The sequence below is a fragment of the Myotis daubentonii genome, chromosome X, assembly GCF_963259705.1.
Source record: "Myotis daubentonii chromosome X, mMyoDau2.1, whole genome shotgun sequence".
In the NCBI taxonomy this organism is placed as follows: domain Eukaryota; kingdom Metazoa; phylum Chordata; class Mammalia; order Chiroptera; family Vespertilionidae; genus Myotis; species Myotis daubentonii.
Window position 1 is genome coordinate 1,860,642 of NC_081861.1, and position 16,750 is coordinate 1,877,391.

The following is a 16,750-nucleotide window of genomic DNA, read 5'->3' on the forward strand; positions in this document are numbered from 1 at the left end:
AGCAAGGCATGATATGGGGGTAAGCATCTCAGCATGCAAGAGTAGGAAGGACCACAGCAGCATTTTTGTGGCCTATGGCAAATATAACGAAGAACTAAAGTTTGAAAATGATTCACATTTTTAAAATTAGAGAAAATTCAAGGTTATCCCTATAAATATTCATTCTCACTCCCTTGCTTTGAGTGGGAGAGAACTTAACTTCCAAGAGTTTGTTCAGAGGGAGTCGTGCCTCACCAGCAGCTTGTTTGGGTTGCTTTGACTTATTACACTTTTTAATTCCTCTGCAGAATTTTGGGATTTTGTCAAAATTTGGACATGGTCATGTGAACTGTGTTGTTGTACATGGGGATGTCATTCCTTACATGTTTCACACTGGGCAAAGTATTAAGAACTGCTGATACAAGTTTTGGAAACTTGACAGATGAGTTCAAGGAAAAACCAAAAAAAAAACAAAAAACAAAAAACAGTGACTAGAGCATATATTGTAGTGTGTGGGGCTAGGGGCTGAGGGTGGATAAGGAAGGGGTATATATGGCTGCATAATAACTTATTTCAGTAATAAATATATGTTATATATTAACAATAAACATGTAATATATACATTTTCTAACTTAATATTGGGCAAGTGTTCCCAAGCCTTAGAGCTAACATCTCTAAAATAATGAAGTGCTATACGTCATAGGAGTGATGACAGGTCATGTGATTTTTCCTTTTACTTGCATGTTGGCATAAGGATAAATATCAAACCATATTATCTACTTCACAAGATATAATTGCACCCCACCAAGGAAATCCATGAGGTTGCATTTTAATATTAGAAAATATTGAAATTTTCGACCAGGTAGGTTATTAATAGATTGGGAGCCTGCATCAAAATTTGCACCTGTTTGAAAATGCTTCATTCTGGACATACAGCTCTCATATTTGATAATACATGCATGTGAGTCCGGGAAGCTGTGCAAACCTGAGTAATGTCATGTGAGGACATTGAATACTGAGTATATAGAGTACTTGTGTAAGAGCTAGGCTTGGTTACACAGATTGTCACAGAAATGGAAATTACATTCTTTTGAGGGAAGTTAATAAAGCAGTGACCACACAAAAATTCTGTTTAGAGAGACATGAAAAGATGTGGGAGTCTTGTTTAAACTACAATATCAAAGATGAGGGATAGTACTTACTAGCCCAGGATTTGTCTCTTCTACTTTCAAAGTTCAGCTTCTTCCAGGATAAGTTTTATATCATTTCTGCTCAGGTAGTCCAGCCCACAGTCTGGCCACCTTATTCTACTCCTTTCTGCTGGCTCCATGGCTGCTGGTTCAATATCTGGCCCCCTGAGTTCTATTCCCTCAGGGCTATTTCTTCTATGGGCAAGTCAATAGCTAGTTTGCATTGGGGCCAGCCACACAAGTCAAGAGGGGTGGAGTAAATTTTACTGAAGGACTGGAAAGTGGGCAATTTAAATGGGGATAGCTTAAAACTCGGTGCTATTACCATGATGTTTTCCACAAATTTGTTAAGACATCCTGATAAGTTGAACCTCTAATATGGAAGTTACCAATTCCATCCCTTTTTCTAACCTGTTTCCCCCCATTCATGCTCTCAAAAGAATAAAGGGAAGCATTTTCTTATTTTCCTATAATTGTTAAGCTCTATCTTTTTTTACTGAATTATTATTTTCCATTAATATTCAAAGAGTATTGAAATTCTCTTTTATTCTTCATTTTCTACTCCCAATTACTCACCATTGGCACTGTTAGGTATATATATATATACCTATCAACACTAATAAAAGAGAAAAATGGTAATTGGCGTACGAGCTACCCTTTTCATTGGCTAATCAGGGCTATATGCAAATTAACTGCCAACTAAGATTGGCAGTTAACTGACAACAAGATGGCGGTTAATTTGCATATGTAGGCACAATGCAGGGAGGCGAAAGGGAAAGCAGGAAGAAGCCCCCTGCCACTGACAGTGATCGGAAACCCAGGGGGGAGCTAAGAGCTGGGGGGCAGGGCAAAGGCGGCCCTGGGGCCGCCTTTGCCCTGCCCCCCAGCCATGATCGGAGAATCAGGCGCCTTTTCCGCCCTGGCCAGTGATAGCAGGAAGTAGGGGTGGAGCCAGCGATGGGAGCTGGGCACGGTCGAAGCTGGCAGTCCCGGGAGCTAGGGGTCCCTTGCCTGGGCCTAAAGCGAAGCCCGTGATCGCGGGGCCGCTGCAGCTGCGGGTCCCCGCTGCCCGGGCCGGACGCCTAGGCCAGAGGCGTCCTGCAGGGGCAGGGGCGGAGCCTGCGCAATCGCGGCGCCCCCCCGCTGCCACTGCAGGTCCCCTCTGCCCGGGCCGGACGCCTCTGCTGGAGGCCTCAGGCCTGGTCAAGGGGCCGATCCTGCGATTGGAAGGTGATGGAGGTCAACGCCTGAGGGCTCCCAGTATGTGAGAGGGGGCAGGCTGGGCTGAGGGGCACTCCCCCCACACACACACCCAGTGCTCGAATTTCGTGCACCGGGCCCCTAGTAATATATATAAGCCTAAGCGACTGTTACAACTGGTCAACCTAATGACAAGTCGACTGGTCACTTTGATGTACACTGACCACCAGGGGGCAGACACTCAATGCAGGAGCTGCCCCCTGGTGGTCAGTGCGCTCCCACAGCCAGCCAACCTCCCGCTGGTCCCTCCCCCTGGCCAGCCAGCCTTGATCAGCCCCTATCGGGACTGGGTGAGATGGCCCTGATCACCCCAATCACCAGCCAGGCTAAGGGACCCCATCCATGCACAAATTTGTGCACCGGGCCTCTAGTAATAAATATGCTCCTTGTTGCACTTTTTGACTTTTACCAGCTATTTTCTTAGCTACCAACAAAGAAACTTGAAATTACTACTTATTAGCCAATGATCCTCATTTTCACCATCAATCCTCCTGCGCCTGAGGAGGACAGAAGAGGGAGGATAGATTATTTGTTAAACATTTAATAGGATAACTTAAGGGTCCATTGGACTAGTTTGGAGAAATATTATTGTTTTTCTGAACTTTAAATAATCAATAGATTCCACTGTGGAAACTGATCATAGATTCCTGCACTCCCTCAACTCTTTTTCTTACCTCCTAGTATAGACTTTACAATGGCCCTTTATCTCACTGGTTTAGGCTTATCTATTCATTTGCCAGAGACCATAGCCCATTGATTTTAGTTCCTCTGGAGCTCAGCATTGAGACAGGCACACAATAGGTAATAAATTCCTTTTTAATGGATTTGCATCCAAAATACCATCCCAACACTCTGAAAGAGTCCCATTTAACAAATTGTAGAATTATTATATTCCTATTTTGAAAAGCTTTCAGAAACCTATTTCAATATTCACTACTAGGAAGAAAGGGGACAGAAAGAAGAGGATTGACTGCTCTGGAGTGTCAACTCTGTATCAGGGACCAAGCATAATACACCTTGCCTTGATTATTATCCGAGACATTCTTATTAGATAAGAACTGTTAAATATCCATTTTACCAACATGGAAGCGGCGGCACATAAAGTTAAGAATTTTCAGGTCATGAGACAGAACTGAGATACAAACCTGAGGCTGTCTGTCTTCAAGGCTCAAGACCTTTCCACCTTACGTCCTCTTAATCATTCCTTAGTAGAGAGAGAAACTAGTCTGTGCCACATCACATTGAAAAATCAATTTTTAAATATTTTTTTTTTGCTCAAATCTTCTCAGTCATTCCCCTTTATGTAATGTTAGGGTCCATACTACTTAGCCTGAACAGCAAGGCAGTATAGCCCAGTGGTAAACAATTTCTGTGGGTTTGTGTGTGTCAGTACCATTAGGAACTTTGTAATTTCTTACTTAACATCTAAATTATTCTTAACCTGAAATTATTGTAAATTATTTAAACTGAAATTATTCTCTAAAATGGGCATAAGAGTGTCATTGTTAGTTGGGACCACTATAAGAAAATATAAACTGATTGGCTGATCTACAACAGAGATTGATTTCATATCTCACAGTCCTAGAGGCTGGAAGTACAAGATCAAGGTGCCAGAATGCTCTTGTTCTGGTCAAGGCCCTTTTCTTCTTTGGAGACTTCAGATACTAGCTAGCTCCCTGGCCTCTTCTAAGGGCACTAATTTCATTCATGAATTCTTCACTCTCGTGTTGTAATTACCTCTTAAAGGCCTCGCCTTCAAACATTGTCACATTGGCATTAGGGTTTGACACATAAATTGGGGGGGGGGGCAAACATTCAGTTCATTGTAAATAGTATCTACCTCACAGAGTTTATTTTGGAGAATAAATAATATAATACATATAAAGAGATTAGCATAGTACACAGTAAGGACTTGATAAATGTAAGCTAGTACTACTATGTGTTGCTGTTGATATTTTTAAGTTTTTTTAAATTAAAGTATAATAGACATTATATTAGTTTCAGGCATAAAACATAATGATTCAATATTTGTATACATTATGAAAAGATCACCTTAGTAAGTGTAGTTAATATTCATGACTGCACATAGTTACAAAATTTTGTTGTTGTTGCTGTTTGTTAATATCAGACCATCAAACCTCAGAGGGAAGGTAGGGGAGGGTGGGGTTAAGGAGGAGAGATCAACCAAAGGACTTGTATGCATGCATATAGGCCTAACCAATGGACACAGACACCAGGGGGGTGAGGGCATGAGTGGGGGGTTGGGGGGAATGGGGCAATAAGGACACACATGTAATACCTTAATCAATAAAGAAAAAAAGTAGAATTTTACAATGCCCTTTTATTCTAACCTTTGTTTTCTCCTCAAAAAGTTCTCCAAAGCACTAACTTGCCTTCAGCCAGGCTGGTCTCCCATGCTTTGCCAAATTCTATGATTATCCATGCCTTCGTTCTTTTGCTTAAACTAACATCTCTTTCTTTCCATCTGCTCATGCAAATCTGATCAATTTTCTCACTTTCTCAAGCAAAGTTGGTCACTCCAAATAGCTATCCTATGGATGTCAGTCGGCTTCTTTCCCAAGCTACCTTGTGCCAGATTGTTCAATGTGCAAATGGCTATGGCAGCAGGAATGGGATTTAGGCACGAGCTCAACAACACCGACTTTGCCTTACGGGCTGGTCTTGCTAGCATCACTATTGATTGCCTTGTCTGCCAACACCAGAAGCAATAGTGAGCCCTGATAAGACATCATTCCCTCCAGGTAGAGGGAGGAAGGCAGGGGAGTGTTGGAGATTGATTACATTCAACTTCTTCCATCATGAAGAGAACAGCAATCTGTCCTTACTGGAATATATATGTATACTGAATACAGATTGGAACCCCCACCCTTGACACAATAAGCAGTATTGCTATTCATAGATTTAAAGAATGAATTATTCACTATCATATTATTTCATATAACATTGCTAAAGAAGTGTGGGTTGGCCTCATGGCCATGAAATTCACTGCTTCTACAATATGCTCCACTACTGAGAAGACAATTGGCCCCATAGCATTTTGAAAAAGCTTATTGAGCCCGGCTCAGTGGTTGAGCACCGACCTACGAACAGGAGGTCACAGTTTGATTCCTGGTCAGGGCACATGCTGGGTTGCGGGCTTTATCCCTAGTAGGGAGTGTGCAGAAGGCAACCAATCGATGATTCTCTCTCATCATTGATGTTTCTCTCTCTCCCTCTCCCTTCCTCTCTGAAATCAATAAAAAGATATATTAAAAAAAGAAAATGCTTATTGAAGATATAGCCTTAGTGCCTATTAGAGGTACCCATGAGGTTGGGAACTGTCCTCAAGGATAGGACGTATACTTTAAGCCAATGACCAGTAGTGGTACCATTTCCTCATAGCCAAAATGCACAGGTCTTGAAACGAAGAGGTAAAGTTGAGAGTGGCCTCTCTCACTATTACACCTAGTAATCCATTCATTAAATTTTGCTAAAAATCCCCAAAGCTTTTGGTTCTGCTGGCTCAAAGGTATTGATTCCCAAGGGGAAGAGGGGAGTGTTTCTGCCAGAGGACACAGCAATCTTTCTATTGAATGGGAAACTGAGCCTGCTACTTGATATGGTTGGGTTCCTCAGGCCACTAACCTTACTGCAGGCAAAGGAGGGGGTTACTATAATAGACAAGGTTTTTAATTCTGATTAATAAGAGGAAACTAGGGTACTGTATATACTGGGGGCAGAAAGGACTATGACTGGAACTTGGGGGATTCCATGGGTCTCTATTTCCAATCATAAAAGTTAATCGAAGACTACCCAATTAATGCTCAGATTCCTTACAATGAAGGCTTGAATTATCCAACCAGCTAAATAAATCTAATCAGCTGTCGTGAAGGCTAAAGGTAGAGGAACATGGACTAAGTAGTAGAAAATGGAGTTTCAATTTTTATTATAGCTTAGAGTCCAATAACAGAAACAAGAACTATAGCATATTTTGTTCAGTGTGTGTATTTTGTTTCTTGCTTGAAAAACATGTGTATTTTTCATTTTCTCCACTTCCTCTAATATTTTAAATAGAAATGTTGGTAATAGTTCACTTTTTGTTAGTCTTAAGATATTAAATGCCCCAGTGGGCGTTTTACTTACCTGGAAAATACATTAACATCACCAGAAAGGGATAGAATGACTAATAGGTCCTTGGTTTCTCCCTTTGGGGGAGAGAATGAATATGCCTTAATTTGTGCAAGAAAATTACAGAGATGATGTCATAGAAATGGTGGATTAGAGGCTTCAAGAATTGGTCCTTCCATTGAAGCAGCTGTTAAGTGGTGGAAACTGACAATCAATTTTATTGGAACTCTGAGATCCAATCAAAATCTTACAATAGCCGAAACCGGTTTGGCTCAGTGGATAGAGCGTCGGCCTGCGGACTGAAGGGTCCTGGGTTCGATTCCGGTCAGGGGCATGTACCTGGGTTGCGGGCACGTCCCCGGTGGGAGATGTGCAGGAGGCGGCTGATCGATGTTTCTCTCTCATCGATGTTTCTAACTCTCTCTCTCTCTCTCTCCCTTCCTCTCTGTGGAAAATCAATAAAATATATTTAAAAAAAAAATCTTACAATAACCAGGGAAGTGCTTAATGAAGGTAGTCACTGCTAACTTTTGGTAAGAAAATATTGTGGCTTTTTTCTCTTTTTTTTCATCCTTCATTCCCCAGTAGAGTAGTGGCTATGGGGACAGTGACCCATACTCTTGGTGTGCTTTGCTGGTGCTGGTGCTGGTGTGCAGGGAGAGCAATATAGATCTTGTTCTGAAAAAAATATTTTGTTGTGTATTTTAATTGGTCCGATGCTTCCCCAAGGACTGGCACGAAGATGGACCTTTGTTTGCCCTTACTCCTTGAGCTAGAGCATCTTTCTAGGTAAAATCTATTGAAAGCATTTAAAGGCACACAGCACATATCTGCCTGACACAAGGGACAGAAGATGGGGCAAGCAGAAGACAAACCCAAAAGTTTGGGAAGGAGCAGACTGAGAAAGAAAATTCTTGGGTGCCGGGGTCCAGCCCTGGGGGTCCAGGGTTTCCCAAAGGTGTGGACGGAGTCTGTGAAGAATGTGGAGACAGCGTTCAGAACTCTCTAGCTTTCTTTAGTCTCCGTGGATCTTCCTGTGCCTGGCTGAGGCCACAGAGAAAGATCCAGAGGCAAGCTGAGCCTTTATTTTATAGTCGGAGGTAAACAAGGTAGTGGTTTCCATAGTTACACTGTTCTTGTGAGTTTCACTTGTTTACACTGTTCTTGTTCTTGCTGCACTTCCCTCAGCCCATTAGCTTCCCAGGTAAGATCTAGGGAGCGTCATAAGGTCAAGCCTAATTATGCTAAGAGGACTGTGCCCTCTAAGCTGGGACTTGTTTGTGACTTTGCCAACAGGTCAGTCCGAGGGTTAACCCTATAGCGGCTCCCCACACTTGGGGAATGATATACTCTGAAAGGCTACTACACATACCAGGTGATTCTGAGTACAACACACAGGGTAAGATGCATGCTCACCAAAGACCTGAGATAATGTTAGGCTTGTACCTCTGGCTAATCTTTCTAATCTTTGGGCTCTGCAAAAGCAGAATGTGAAGGCTATGGCAGAGTAATAGGTGACCTGACTTAGTGTCAAAGTTGTTTCCCAGCATGGAGCCAATCTGCAAAGCATTGTGTGTGTGTGTGTGTGTGTGTGTGTGTGTGTGTGTGTGTGTGTTTCCTTTGTGGCTCCAAGTGTGTCAGGAAGTCTCTGGCAGATAATTAGCTGACTATTGAGATAACAACACAGAGATTTCAGTGACAACATACGACAAAGAATAGTCTTCGCAAAAAAAATAGTTTGGAAAAGTCATTATAATATTCGAAATTTCTAGTTTTCAACAGAAAATGACAAGGCATACAAAGAAACAGGACGCATGGCCCCTTCACAGGAAAAGATGAAATTGACAGATACTGTCTCTGAGGAAGCACATACAATTCTTTGGATTTAATTAACAAACATTTTAAATCAATTGTAAATTTGCTCAAAGAGCTAAAGGAAACAGTAGACAAGAACTGAAGGGAACCAGGAGAATGATGTATCAATAAAGAGATAAATTATAAAAAAAACCCAAAAAACAAATAGAAATTCTGGAGGTGAGAAGTATAAGAACGGAAATGAAAAATTCATTAAGTGAATTCACAAACTAAATGAAAACATTCATCCTCAGAGCCTCCAGAAGGAATTAGTCGTCCTGGCATCTTGACCTTAGTAGCTACTAAGTTTGTAGTAACTTGTTACAGCTACATAGGAAATGCCTTTAAACCAGTTCTAAGCATTAAATTTCTCTCTGCTTGAAATACCTAGAGTGATGCATACATAAAAGCTACAAGGTCTGAAGCAAGTGTATTCTCTGTCCTTCACTGTCTTAGCTTGCATTCATCCAAAAGATGACCCTAAGATAAAGATTTGGCTGCACTATTTCCTAGGAGACCTTGGTGAGGAAGTGAGGAAGTGAGACAAGAAAGCTAAGATGGTCAAGGTCCATGGATGCTATCAAGTGAGTTATCACTACGGAAAATTGAAACCTAATCTTATTGGGTACCTCTGGGAGCCAAGGTAGAGCATATACCTGAGAATTATTCTACCTGAGGGTCAAGGGAGCTGGAGAATTTATACATCAACGCCTGCCATGTGTAGGGGCAAAACAAGCTCTGGTGTTTCCAGAAAGCTCTCAGACGAAGGGAGGCAGATCCTGGCAGTTGAAAGTTGAGCGGGCATGCACTGAAGTGGCCAGGGCAAGGGGATAAGGGAGGGGCAGTGACCGGCACAGCTACACCCACAAACTCTTTTGTAGCAAATCCAGTCCCAATTCATTACCTTCTTATTAACCGATACACTCCTGAACAAAGCACTGCCTTTGAGATAATAGACATTTTGTCCCTTAGTAGGTCTGCAAGATTTTTGAAAGCAAGAACCACGACTTACTTTTCTTCTGTATTTGTCACAATAGTGAACATGTTCAGCATATCATAAACACTCAATATATATTGTTGACTTGAATTGATTACCCTAATTATGTAATATCTATTTCTTATCCTTGATGGTGGACCTCTATTGAGTTTGCTCCATGCTTATTCATTAGGATTTTTCCACATTTACCTTAATTAACATATATTAATTAGAAGTTAATAAGTGATCATCATAACTAGGGAAATAGTCTAAAGATTTAATTTTTAACGTATCTCCTTACTGCCTCTGTGTTTGCCTTTTGAGGTAACTAATGTTAATACCTTACCCATAGCTTTCTACAGCTTTTTCCATTTCCAAATACACATACATGCTATGTTTTTGTCTTTATGAAACATATGATTATATGTTTTACCACTTGCCAATTTATTTGATAATATGTTAGCTATCCCAGGTCACAATAGACCTAGTTTATTTATTTTAATAGTTGCAGAATATTGTTCTTTGGATACTGTAATTTATTCAATCATTACTTTATTCATGGACATTCAACTTAATTCCAGTTTTTGCCTACTCCAACAATATTGCAGTAAGCATCCTAATACAAATATTCATATGTATTCCTCAAAGTGGTATTACTATGTCAAAGGCTATACACATTTGAAATATTCATAAATATTTAAGACTAGAGGCCTGGTGCATGTAATTCATGCATGGATAGCATCCGTAGGCCTGGCCGGAAATCAGGGCCGATCGGGACCTTCTGGCTGCTGGCTGGGGCCTTCCTTCATTCTGTGCCGCCCCCTGGTGGTCTGCACACGTCATAGTGAGCAGTCAAACCCACCTTAGGTTGAATTCCCAAGGGGACAATTTGCATATTATCCTTTTATTACACAAGCTTATCTGCCACTTCTTATTTATGTTGAAAATTCTCATTTCCCTTAAACAGTCCTTATTTTATTTACATGCAATGAGATTTGCCCAACCAGCATTAATATATACTTGATTATGATTAATTAACTGATATGATGTTGCAGAAACTGAAGCATTTTGGGGAAATAGGATATTTCCCCACTTCTAAGTGGAACACCCTGTGGTTTTTGTTGTGGGCAGTGAACATGAACCAGAAGAATGCCCCCCTCCACCCCCAAGAAAGATGTAGTTCACTTGAAACATCCTAGGGGATTAGCAGAAATAATGGAGTTGTACTTTGAGAGGTCATTAGTGGATATCAAGTGTCAGTGGAACAAGTGTTGTTGCAATTAAAGTAACATCTCTTCTCATTTTACACTTGTATCCATTGGCTGGAAGGTTGTGAGCAAACCTACATTACATATATTGGACTTGAATTCTCAAATTTGTCCAAAAATTCAGATCACTTTGAATAAACCCATTTCCTAAAATAGCAATCCTTTTTCTCTGTTGATCTTTTTTACTGTGAAAATATTTTAGAGTTGAGAAATATAGTGACAAGATAATTAAACATCTTATTAATATAGTTGTGAACTTTTAAATTGAAGTTTATGCTTTATATTGTTTGCAAATGAGCTTCCAAAATAAAGCAAAACTTCATCCTTTCCGGAAATTTAAACTTCAAAGCTCAAAATAAATAATTATTTATTTTTTTACTTTAAAACAAGTCCTCACCCAAGGATATGTTTTATTGATTATTAGAGAGACAAAGAAGGGAGAGAGAGAGAGAGAGAGAGAGAGAGAGAGAGAGAGAGAGAGAGAGAGAGAGAGAGAGGAGAGGAGAGAGAAACATCAATTGATTGCCTCCCACATGAGCCTGACTGGGGATCAAACCTGAAACCTAGGTATGTGCCTTGACAGGGAATTGAACACACAACCTTTTGGTTTATGGGATGACACCCATCAAATGAGCCACCCAGTCAATGCTAAATCCTTTATTTAAAAAAACTCAACAAAGAAAGAGTGTTAATGGGTACATCTAAGGACAATTTGGTAGTGCAAAGAGGCATATGTATTTTATGTACTACCACAGCTTTGCCAATTTTCCTGCTTTGCTGAAAAGTTCATTTTCAAAACATCAGTGCTCTATCATTTGACAGCTTGCTGCTTCAGAAACTCTAAATTTCTGGTGTGCAACTAATGTATGTACATTTAGAAAGCACAAGATCTGAATTCATATGTATGCAACTCTTAAATCACATGGTGCTGTCAAGTCCTGACTTTTATGGTTGATAGCTTTAATATTACTATTTGTGTCTCTATAAATTATTTTTGCAGAAGCCAAAAAAGAGGAAAATCCAAGTTTTATTAATAGGTATACTAAGCATAACACTCAAGACATAATTTATTTGAATATCAATAGCATGATTTTAATAACATCAAATATTTTAGTGTCACAGGGAAACATCTAAATGCAGAATGTGAGTGGTGCAGTGAAACGGGGCAGTTTCTCAGGAGAAAATACCTGACTTGAATTTATGAACAGAAGAGTTTGAAAACCATTACACATAACAATACAAATAGTCCCAAAGCTTCACTTTTAACATAACCTTGAATTTCACAACCCCAAACAATTAATAAATTGGCTACAAGAAGTCACCAAGATTTCTAGAATTGTCCAAGCAGTAGGAATTTGTTATTGTCCTTAAATGTTTTCTAGGAAAATGTGTGTCTCTGTGTGTGTGTATGCTACATGTTGAGGAATTGGATAGGGGGTACTTGATTGAAGAGAGAAACTCCTTCAGAGCATTTCCTGTTGAGAGGAATTTCAAATTGTAGAAATGTTTGGCTTCTCTCCAGGCTTGAGTCCTGGGTTTTCAGTGTGGCAGGTGTATGAAGGAGGCAGTCTTTGGCAGCTTTTGTTATGTGGTATAGAGAGGCCAATGTGATGCAGATTTGAGAGAGAACAAGGATCCCTTAATGGAATTCCTAGCTAATCAAGTTTGCTTGCTAAAAGCACACATAGTGTAAGGCCTGAAGCCAGAGCCTCACACAGTATTCAATCTCTGTCATTTGACTCATGCAAAAAAGACCATTGAACAAACCAAGGCCAAAGATGAGGTAGGGAAAATTGGTCTTTATTATCTCCCATTCATCCCTTCAAGCTGTGTGGCCTCAGCCTACCCTCTAATTACTCAGGACTCCTCAGTTAATTGTTTCCTATTTGGATATATTTTTCTTGGGCAGTACCAATTTGGGTTGGATTATTTCACTCCCAGCCTTCATTTCCTTTTATGCTCTACTCTTGATAAATAAAGCAGTATGAGTCCTTGGCTCAATATGATGTCCCTTATCTAATACTAGAAGCCCGTTGCATGAAAATTCATGCAATAGGCCTTCCTTCCCCTGGCTGCTGGCACCAGTTTTCCTCTGGCACCCGGGACCCAGGCCTTTGCTCTGGCTGCAGCGGAGAAGCCAAGCCTCTTCAGTCTTCAGTCTTCACTCAAGCTGGAGCCTTCAGTTTTTGCTCCACGCCTGCGTATGCAAATTAACCACCATCTTTGTTGGGTTAATTTGCATAGTCACTCTGATTGGCTGGTGGGTGTAGCGGAGTGACACCAATTTGCATGTTTCTCTTTTATTAGTGTAGATACTTGCATTCTAACAGAATCTCTCAGAGCCTCCAACAAGGATAGGCTCAAATTGTGGTCACTTTAGGTGAGTGAGTGATTTTAGGGTGGGAGATTTCTTGTGGTTTTTCTCAAACCACACCATGCAGATAACTGCCTGTTTTGCCTATGCATAAGCCCACCCCTGGTCCTTTGTCCAAATGGGGTTCTCTTGCTTTATCTAGCTCCTTGTAACACACTCTATTTGATGCCTAGTATACTATACTCAGCTTATGTTACCTTTCACCCTACTATGTCCCTCCTGTCCCCATGGGCCTTGCTACTTTCCTTGCATGCCAATAAGAATGGCCCTAAGGAAGGCCCATGCTTGACCTGTGGCCTTTAACAGCCTGGCAGCCCCTCCTGCCATAGAGAAGTTCCCACATGCAGTGTTGACTGATAAGAAGAGACCACCATGCTTGCACCCCTGTTGGACCGGGTCCACAGAAAACCTGCTTTCACAGGCATTTCTCTAGTGACTCAACCCAGAAGTAGCAGTAAGCTAATATCTTGCAGACCAGCAATTTTCAACTGGTGTGCCATAAGAAGTTTTAAAACATGCACTACCTGACTATGTAGTCCCAAGCACTGACTTCTTTCCCCTTAGATTGTCAAATAAAAAAAATGACAGCAGCCAATACAACAATAGCTGTCGGGTGTGAATGAATCAAAATTATACCTATTTTTTGTTAGATTGAAAAAATATTTATTTTTTGGTGTGCTAAAGAATTTTAGTAATTCCCCAACAGACTGGTCCGCGACACAGTGGTGCCATGCAGCCTCGCTGGACACATTCTATGTAAGTGAGTTGTAGTTTGCTTTGAGACTATGGTCGGCCCAGTAATGATACACATTGTATTTGCTCTCCTTCCTTTTCTGTCTCACTTCCATTTCTCTCCCCTTCTTGCTCCCCTGGGATTATACTTCCCAATAAAGGGTTATAGTGTAAGCTTCTACCATGAGTTCTGATTTTTAGGGAATCAGGGCTAGAATACACAGTAAAAATTGGTTATTGGCAATGATTAAAAAACAAACAAGCACACCAAGTGTATATGTATTCTCCTAACTATAAGCCAAATGTTGACTTGTTAAAGTTACCCAAGATACCAGCAGTTGACAAATGCAACATGATGGGGTGGGGGATGAAGGAGATACAGATGGCAGGAATGTCTGAAACATGAAATTCAGAGGGCAGTGACCCAAAGGTATAAGAAAGTTCATATGAATGGAATATGTTCCAAGTGTTCTGCTACAGTGATGTCACCTGTGCCTCTAACACAGTGTGGAAAAAGAATAGAAGCCAGGAGATGGTGAGCAAGTCCTGGGGGTAGTTTTACATGGGCTCTGTGGACATCTTGTCAGCCTGTCCAGGGCTTGCTGAGCTGGGTCTCCCTGGGGGTTTCCAGCCAGCCTTGGGGGATAGATTGCTAAAGTTCTCTTCTGCTTTTTCTCAAGGCCAAATAAAGCTTATATGTGTACATCCTTAATCATTAATCTGTAAAACAAAGAATCCACCTCTACTTGTGGTTCTTAAAATACTTTTTACTTTAAAACTGATTTCTCCGCACATTTCTTAGCAATCGAGAGATTTGGAATGAGCACATATGTAACAGGATAAGCGTCTACACAGGTCCATGCATGAAACTAGAGGCTGAGTGGACAAGTGTCCTCTAAATGAAATTAAGGGAACTGTTATAATGGCTCTTAATAATGTCACATTGAAGGGGGATAACAGGATTAATTGGACAATTTTAGAATTTTGCAAAATGTAAGAATTAAGGTTGCATTACTAAAATGTCTATCTAGATAATCTTGGACACTGAAAAAAAATAATGGCAAGCATATCTAATTATTTTAGCTGAGATGCAGAAAATGTAGTTGATGACATATTTAAGGGTACATCATTTTTTGCCCACAGTATTTAAACAAAAGTGCTTACAAATATTAATTTAATAGTGAATGACATTATTTCAGGAGACCTACAATCTTTTCTAAAAGGATTGTTTTTATTTCGAGAAAAATATGCTTAAACAAACAAATCACAAGGCAATATCTCATTTAAATTTGGGTCGGTGGAAAAAATAAACTCGATTTTCAAATGTAAATAAAATTGGAATTTTATAAAATACTTGACAAAAACAGATTGAGTGCTCTTTCACCTAAAACCAAAGAAGGACAATGAAAAGCTACATGGAAAAAGACAGGAGTAATATGCTTGTGTTACTCTCTTTTTAAGAATGCAACAGATTTTAGGAACTTAAAACTTTCAGGTGATTTAGATGCATTTGCTTTATATTATTTGGACAGTCTTAAACTATGAAGATGGTTAAGCTAGAATAGTCCTAATATACAAAAGGCCAGAGTTGTAATGACGGATCAGGACCAAAGGCTGACCACCGGAAGTCCTTCAGTCAGCACTGGGTTGCCATGGCGACCCAGCATTGACTGACCAGCTGCAGCCTGGCAACACAGCACTGACTGCCCAGGGGGCTGAGACCCAGAGAGAGAGGCAGGATCTGATCCCCAGGTTCAGTGGCAGCTGTTGATCAGTACTTGCCTCTCTCTTTCTCGCCCTCTTCCTTTCCGGGCTACTGGGCAGCCCCACCTCAACCTTTCTTTCTCTCCCATCCTGTAGATCTGCTGTTCAGCCCTATTTATCTAATCAGGCCCACAGATAGGCCTGGAGATGCTAACTAGCATAGGAACTGACCAATCAAAAGTCAAAAGTGGGTGCTGTGAAGAACCAATGGCTGTCTATGGGTGGAGCTTATGATGCTGACTGGCAGAAGAACTGACCAATCAGACCAAAAGTGGCTGCTGTGAAGAACCAATGGCTGTCGAGGAGGTGGAGCTTTTGATGCTGACTGACATAGGAACGGACCAATCAAAATAAAGTATGGGTGCTGTGAAGAACCAATGGCATTCTAGGGGTGGAGCTTATAATGCAGACTGGCATAGGAACTGACCAAACAGACCAAACGTGGCTGCTGTGAAGAACCAATGGCTGTCCAGGAGGTGGAGCTTTTGATGCTGACTGACATAGGAACCGACCAATCAAATCAAATATGGGTGCTGTGAAGACCCAATGGCTGCCTAGGAGGTGGAGCTTTTGATGCTGACTGGCATAGGAAGCGACCAATAAAAATCAAGTATGGGTGCTGTGAAGAACCAATGGCTGTGTAGGGGTGGAGCTTATGATGCTGACTGGCATAGGAACCGAGAAATCAGAACCAAGTATGGGTGCTGTGAAGAACAAATGGCTGTCTAGAAGGCGGAGTTTTTGACACTGACTGGAATAGGAACCGACCAATCAGAACTAAAAGTGAGTGCTGTGAAGAACCAATGGCTGTGTAGGAGGTGGAGGTTTTGTTGCTGACAGACATAGGAACCGACCAATCAGATCCAAAAGTGGGTGCTGTGAAGAACCAATGGCTGTCGAGAAGGTCGAACTTATGATGCTGACAGACATAGGACCGACCAATCAGAAACAAGTATGGGTGCTGTGAAGAACCAATGGCTGTCTACAAGGAGGAGCTTTTGATGCTGACTGGCATAAGAACTGACCAATCAGACCCAAAGTGGCTGCTGTAAAGAACCAGTGGCTCTTGAGGAGGTGGAGCTCTTGATTCTGACTGACATATTAACCGACCAATCAATATCAAGTATGGTTGCTGGGAAGATCCAATGGCTGTCTAGGTGGTGGAGCTTTGGACGCTGACTGGCATAGGAAGCGACAAATAAAAATCAAGTATGGGAGCTATGAA